General features: G+C 40.4%; 1 long non-coding RNA gene across 1 annotated transcript in view; it reads right to left on the minus strand.

Annotated features, from left to right (window-relative positions):
* The window catches only part of LOC125921452 (uncharacterized), an 18,468-nt gene extending 11,179 nt beyond the window's left edge, over positions 1-7,289 (minus strand). The window contains exons 1-2 of the long non-coding RNA XR_007457427.1: positions 6,119-7,289; positions 3,661-3,774 (exon numbers count right to left, since the gene is read on the minus strand). This is a non-coding gene — a long non-coding RNA (uncharacterized LOC125921452). The remainder of the gene's footprint in view (positions 1-3,660; positions 3,775-6,118) is intronic.
* Positions 7,290-7,479: the final 190 nt, after the last annotated feature.

Raw genomic sequence — 7,479 nt, forward strand, 5'->3', positions numbered from 1 at the left:
TCTTTCTTTCTGTCTTTCTTTCTGTCTTTCTTTCTGTCTTTCTTTCTTTCTATTTACTTACTTTGAGAGGGGGTGGGGAGAGAGAATCCAAAGCAGGCTTCCTGCTCTCAGCACAGAGCCCGACCCAATTTGGGGCTTGATCTCACAAACTGTGCGAGACCGTGACCTGAGCCGAAACCAAGAGCCCAACACTTAACTGACTGAGCCACCTAGGCGCCCCACAGAGGGGACTGTCTCAAAAGTAACAAAACCCTTTCACTTAGGAAAAGGCGGCACCTTTCTTTCTCTGACTCTGTCCCCCAGGTTAAATTGTTTGCATTGTCTTTTACCTCCTCTTACAACTTGCTGTGGAAATCTAGGTCAACATCTTTATAGAGGAGAAAAATAAGTGAGAAAACACTTTCTTTCGGGGCACAATTTTAACTAAAATAAATACAGCATGGGTTGTTTTCAAATACTATAGAAAGCGGTTAAGGGAGGATTCGCCGTGAACCAGAACTGAGAATAACAGGGTAGATGAGCTTAATGATGTTAATGTATTCTCCCTGTCTGCTTGGGTTTCTATAAATAACACACACAGGCACAAGGCACATCCTTCATGATTAGCTTCTCCCTCTTGACTTCGTTCATCAATTGGTGCCATCAGGCTCTTTTGAAAGTCATTGCTCCTGATTAAGAGAGATGAGCTAGCTCTCTCTCAGGGGCTCACAGAGCTGGAACAAGGTGGGAGGGGCTGACTTTGCCAAGTTCCTGAGTGTCTGCAGAGCAGGTGGGGTGTCCCTTATGAGACAGAGGCCCAGAGTCCCCAATGCATAGTGGAGTCACAGCTGTCATCTGAGGCCTGGAATGGGGCTTCTGGAAAAGGAAGTTAGCCATCCTGAAGCCGCGCTCCTCTCTGGTCCCCTGGGGGTGTGTGTGTGTGCATGTGAGTGCACGCACAGGCCTGTGCACAGACTCTGTGTATGAGTAAGTGACACTTGCTCACGTTCCTACGTCAGTTGACAATCTGCTACCCCGGGATGCTGCTTAGCTTCCCACGTGCCTCCAGTGCGCGTGCAAACGTGCGTTCGAAAGCAGCCAGGGCCGTGCCAAGGGAGGCTGAGGGCTAGCGCTTAAACGCCTCCAATCAGAGTAGGGAGATGAAGAAGGAGAAAGTCTGGTACCTGAAGTTGAGATTTGTGGGCCGTGTTATCCAGACGACAGGTCAGGAATGCTTCAACTGAATTGGGACTCGTCTTTGAAACGGGCCGAGAACCATCCTATTCCCCACTGTGTTCCATATTCAGGTGGAACCAACAATTCCAAGAAATAACGGTGCGGAAAATGAAATGAGAGCATGGGCAGCAGTGTGTTATAAAAGAGAGGGCCCACCCTCCCTACTTTGCGGTGGTTCAGGGGGAAATTTAATCGTGCTTCGTCTGGCATAGTTGCAAGGTCATATTTTTATACTAGAAGCCTTGGAGCATAACTTCCACTAGAAAACATCTGCTATTTGACATAATTTCAATTCAGTGATACTTAACGTTTTAATTTTTCTAAGTTTATTTGTTTTGAGAGAGAGACAGAGAGAGCACAAGCAGGGGAGGGGCAGGGAGAGAGAGGATCCCAAGCAGGCTCTGAGTTGAAGTCGGGGCTCGAACTCACAAACCGTGAGATCGTGACCTGGGCCGAAATCAAGAGTTGGACACTTTAAGTGACTGAATCACACAGGCGCTCCTCCTTATAGAGTTTTTTGAAAGCTGTGTCTGGTCTGCAACCCACCTCCTATGGCAGGCATGGTCTCTGCGTATGGAATTGAATTGTTAATAAGAATTTCACACTTCTAATGAGCACCCAATGTCTCCTTTGGGTCAGTACATTTTTATCGTTTTTAAAAGAACATTAATCACATTTGCCAAATTACTGTGTGGTTTGATATGCTGCTTAAGCCTTTGGAAGTAATATTTGGAACTAATATTTGCAATTAATTTTAGACTTACAGAGAAGCTGCGGGAAATCGTGTTCCCATATAGCTTTCACACAGCTTCCCCTCATGTTAACATCTTGCCTACCTAGAGTACACTGATCAAAATCAGAAAATTACCTTTCAGACAATACTATTAACTAATTGACACGGCTTTTTCAAACCAACAAAACTGGAAATGATAAAAAAAAAAGTATCTCAAATTTTTACAAAATGGTGTAAATAGCAATAGATTGGTCCTAGCAGGTAAGATGTAGTAAACCAGAAGGGAGACCGTAAGAAATCATGCACACCCTATCATGGAAAAAGCAAAAGGTAAAAATACAGATAAGAGGGTAAGAAGTAAGCATTCCATGACTGCATGTAAAAGGCATTGCATTGGGACCCCAAATATAGATGGAAAAGAGAAAAGGCAACATTTGCAGAAAGAGTAGCTGAGAATTTTCCAAATGTGTTGAAAGACAACAAAGCCTAAATATAATAAAAAGGAAACCCGTACCTCGTTAAATATTATTGAATTGGCAAAACAAAACAACACAAAGATGAAGAGAATATGTTGACGACAGCCAGAGAAATAACCCCACCTTGAGCACTGGCTGAATGACTTCTCAATAGTGACTACATAAATTGGAAAACAAAAGAAGGCTCTCTTCAAAATGCCGAAACAAAGTAAGCGAAACCTGAAATCCTATGCAGAGAAGATAAACTGCATGAATGGAAGTCAGATGTAAACATTTACAGTAAATGGATTAAAAGGATTTGTCACTTGCAGATTCTCAGGAAATGAAATCCTAAAGGGTGCATCTCAAGCGGAAGAAAATGAATGCAGACTGCAGAGGTAAGGTCTGGAAAGCCAAAACATGGGAGAAAATGAAAATGAACATAAAATATAAACAATATTTTTTTTAGACTTTAGACAAATGTCTATTCATGTCTTCTGCCTATTTCTTAACTGGGTTATTTTTCGGGTGTTGGGTTTTCTAAGTTCTGTATAAATTTTGGGTATTAACCCTTTATTGGATATGTCATTTGCAAATATCTTCTCCCGTTCCATAGGTTGCCTTTTAGTTTTGATTATTTCCTTTGCTGTGCAGAAGCTTTTTATTTTGATGTAGTCCAAATAGTTCATTTTTGCTTTTGTTTCCCTTGCCTCCAGAGACGTGTTGAGTAAGAAGTTGCTGCGGCTGGGGTCAAAGTGGTTTTTGCCTGTTTTCTTCTCTAGGATTTTGATGGCTTCCTGTCTTACATTGAGGTCTTTCATCCATTTTGAGTTTATTTTTGTGTATGCTGTAACAAAGTGGTCCAGGTTCATTCTTCTGCATGTCACTGTCCGGTTTTCCCAGCACCACTTGCTGAAGAGACAGTCTTTATTCCATTGGGTATTCTTTCCGGCTTTGTCAAAGATTAGTTGGCCATACGTTTGTGGGTCCATTTCTGGGTTCTCTATTCTGTTCCATTGGTCTGATTGTCTGTTCTTGTGCCTGTACCATACCAGGTGTTGTATATAAGTGATGAATCACTAAATTCTACACCTGAAACTAATATAACACTGCATGTTAACCAGAACTTAAATAGACACTTGGAAATAAAAATAGTAATACTAATGTCTAGTGGGGATCGCAAATCAAAAAGTACAATAGACTTACCTTCCAGAAAAAAAATGACATACGGGTTGAGAGGTGAGAAATGGTATTTACCTTGTAATATCTGGCAGGATGATAACTGTTTCGATTCTCTTCTGAGATGGGACTCCCCATTCCACTCCATATGAAAACCAATCCCAGGATCATGAAAGAGTTGTATCTGGAAGGCTTTTGTAAAAGAATACAGAAGAAAGTCTTTGTGGCATTGAGATATAGTAGGGTTTTTTTAAAACAAGACACTGAAAGCTGTAATCATGAATGAGATATGATAAATTTAACTTTAGAACATCTGAGACTTATTATTCCCAAGATACAAGGAAAAGGCAAGCCACAGAGTGGGTGAAGCCACTTCCCACACAGATAGCTGAGGAAGGACAAGAATCTAGAATACTTAGAGAACTTCCAGAGACCAGTGAGGACAAGGCAGGCCACAAAATTAAATAAATAAATAAATAAATAAATAAATAAATAAATAAATAAATAAATGTCAAAATCTTCAAGAGCCATTTGCATAAAGAAGAAACCTAAATGCCGAGACACAAATATATAAGAGATGCCGATCTTATTTGTAGTCAGGAAGAAATCACAATGAAATTCACAAGTAAATTCGTATACCTCTACTTTGGAGATTTATTTGGCAGTGTTTACATATGTATGCTCTATTAGCCAACAATTCTACTGTTGGATATATACCTCACATATATACACTAGATGTTCATCAGAATACACGCACAAAATGTCTATAGCAGTCCCATTTGAAATAGACAAAATATCCATCAATAGGAACATGGATCAATGAATTGTGATATATTTGTGAAATGAAATTTTGTACAACAATGAAAATAATGTTTTTTTTTTCCCAGTGACACAAATGCATCTTATGTTCATAATGTTGGCCAAGGAAACAAAATATTCTATGAAAGAAATATAAGCAGAGGGTTCCATTTATGTAAATTTCCAAAGCAAACAAAACAGAAACGTGTTGTTTATGGATATAAACACCGGCAGTAAAAATATTTTCGAAAGGCAAGAAAGTAATTGGCATAAGTTCACAATTATGATTATCTCTGGGGGATAGCGAGCAAGTTGTAAGGCAGAGGTAAAGTACTTTTGACACCAATAATGCCTTTCTAGACTTGGGTAGTAGTTACATGATTTTTTTTGCCTTGCCATCATTTATTCAACTTACATACTCATTGTCTACAATTTTCAGTCTCTTTTCCCTTTTTCAAAAAATGAGATAAAGAAAGTATTTTAACAATCTGAAATTAGATATAATATGATTCATAAATATTTGGACCACAACCCAAGGAAGAAGATTCAGAGAGGAACAGGGTTGGCTGTGTGTGAAATGTAGAAGTTTTGCCGAGTTTTGTTTTCATAGATACAATTATATGAAATGTATTTTATGCTTTGTGAATAAATGAGTGAAGCATAAAAAATAAGTGAATTTTACTTTACCCAAAGTCATTCACAATTTTTTTTTTCCATAATGGAAATTTCATTGTCTAGTGGAGGGAATAACAGCACTGATTTTAAATCTTGGGAGCGGAGGGACTTAAAGCTCTCTACAGATTCTGTAGGAGTGAGTATTCAAGCAAGTTACTTAACTAACTGGAGCCAGTTTTTTTCTTTCTGAAATTCAGATAACATAATTTATCTCAAGTGCAAGTTTTGCGGATTAAGAAAGTTTGCATTTAAAGTGGTGGCTTTCGGTTGACATCTAATAATGATAACTATAACAGTGTGATAATATTTCTATTTCTAGTTGGTGGCAGATGTGATAAAGAGCTGTCAGTCTTAGGAAAACTCTCCAAAGAAATCCTCACGGAAATGGAAATAATGGGGCAGGGGCGCCTACATTGCCGCATTGTAGGGAGAATTAAATGAGATCCAGGCTAGATGATACTTCAAAGCGATGTAACCAAACCCCAGATCTGGGCTGGTGTGCCCAATGCACAGCGAGCCAATCTTTGAGTCACCAGGTTTGAAGCAGAGAAAGGTTTTATAATCAGAAGGGCAGCCCAATAGAAAGCAGGGGATTGGCCCCCAAATCTGCCTTGCCCTGCTGAGCCTCAGAACAGTTTGTATATGATTAGCACAGTATGTGGGGGTTAGGGCAGGAACTGGATGAGTCTGGAAGCTTCCAGGGGGTCTTGCAACGTCTCGAGGTGATGCAACGTCCTTCGCCTCATGGAGCCGTCGGGGTCCTGCTTCCTTACATGTTAACTTCATGTCTGATACTGGTTCTGTGAAACAGACATATCAACGGGCATCCCACCCCTGGTCCCTGTAATTAAGTTCAGAAAAAAGCACAAAGGACAAGGTTGATCCCTTCTTGTGAGGCAGTGGAGGAATGTGCCTAGTAAAGTTTAAGTGAATAACAAAACACGTACCCGGGCACATTGAGAAGAAGAATCTCATAAGGAACCTGCAAAAGTGTCAACAGTGAAGAGAAATCGGAAGTTAGAGAATCTTGGGGCCGGAAAAAAAACAAAAGCCCGGTACCTACTATTCTCTGATGACATCTGCCCTTTCCACTGTCATTGCGTATCGTACAGAAGGAAAAAGAATGGTAAATTATGATCCTATGACACTTTTCCCATCCCCCGGTCTGTCTGGAGAATTTCCACTTTATTGGAGACTGTGTTGAAGTAATAACTTCTCTGGGAACTCTTTTGTTGTCATCGAGGCAGGATGAGGAGTACGTCTTCTATGGTTCCCTAGCACGTATCCAGTGGAACCCCTGGACACAATGCGTTGTAATTACATTTTCAGTATATGCCTCCCCTGTGAATCTGTGACTTCTGAAGGTCAGGCGGGTCATCATCACTTTTTAGGGTAGAGAAAATCCCCTTGTCTGTCCAAGTGCCAGCACTCCTGAGGGCGGTGGACCTCTTCAACCACTAGCAGAGGCCCAGGACAGCGATTACGATGTCAGCGGTAGGCAAGGTGGGGGGAGGCTTAAGGCAGGGTAGAGAAGGGTCGTTGTCACTACCCACAGTGAGAAATACCAGCACTTTGTGTGCATGGCACGTGAGGGAGTGGGGAATGGCAATGAATGTACACTTTGGAAAACCTCTTCCTGCGTGATTGAAGTCTGTATCTCTAAGGGACAGTGTGGTCCATTGTCCGTGTTGGAATGGTTGCCGTAGTGATTAATGCACTATCATTGTTCTTTATGGAATGAAGTCCCCGCTCTATGTAATTTCTTGGTACATCCTCCGTACTTGTGGTTTTTCCAAATGTAGAAAGGTATCTTGTTTTAAGTTTTTGGTACATCCCTGCTTCCTTCTCTTGTTCTGCAACACACAGTGTTTTTAATCCTTTAATTTAAACTTACAAAATTGACATGAATTTTCCCTTTACTGTCAAACTTCAGGGCTGGAAATAATTCAGTCATGACCCTCTCATTACTGAAATTTTGGCTGCTTCTCTGCAGCTGTTTTTAAAGGATTTAGAGAAAGAAACACACTGAAGATGAGGCTAGCCGTACAAAGATACAATTTATTGAAAGGAGAAAGTGCATCTTCCTTTTTTATAAATCTATGTATTTTCATTTCATCCATATAAAGTCTGTAAATGTACTCAAAATACATGCTAACATGTAAATGGTGGTTACTTTTATCCAGTTCCTATCATTTACATTTTTTCTTTTACTTAACATATGTTTTATAAGAAGAAAAAAAAATGCAATACAATTTCACCGTTAACTGGCGATTGGCTTCTAATGTCTGTTATAGCATTTCTGGATATCTGAAGAGAGGGGCGCCTGGATGGCTCAGTCTGTCAAGAGTGTCCAGCTCTTGATTTCAGCTCAGGTAATGATCCCAGGGTCATGGGATCAAGCCCTGCGTCAGGCTCGGTACTGAG

This window comes from Panthera uncia, chromosome C2 (assembly GCF_023721935.1).
Source record: "Panthera uncia isolate 11264 chromosome C2, Puncia_PCG_1.0, whole genome shotgun sequence".
Lineage (NCBI taxonomy): Eukaryota > Metazoa > Chordata > Mammalia > Carnivora > Felidae > Panthera > Panthera uncia.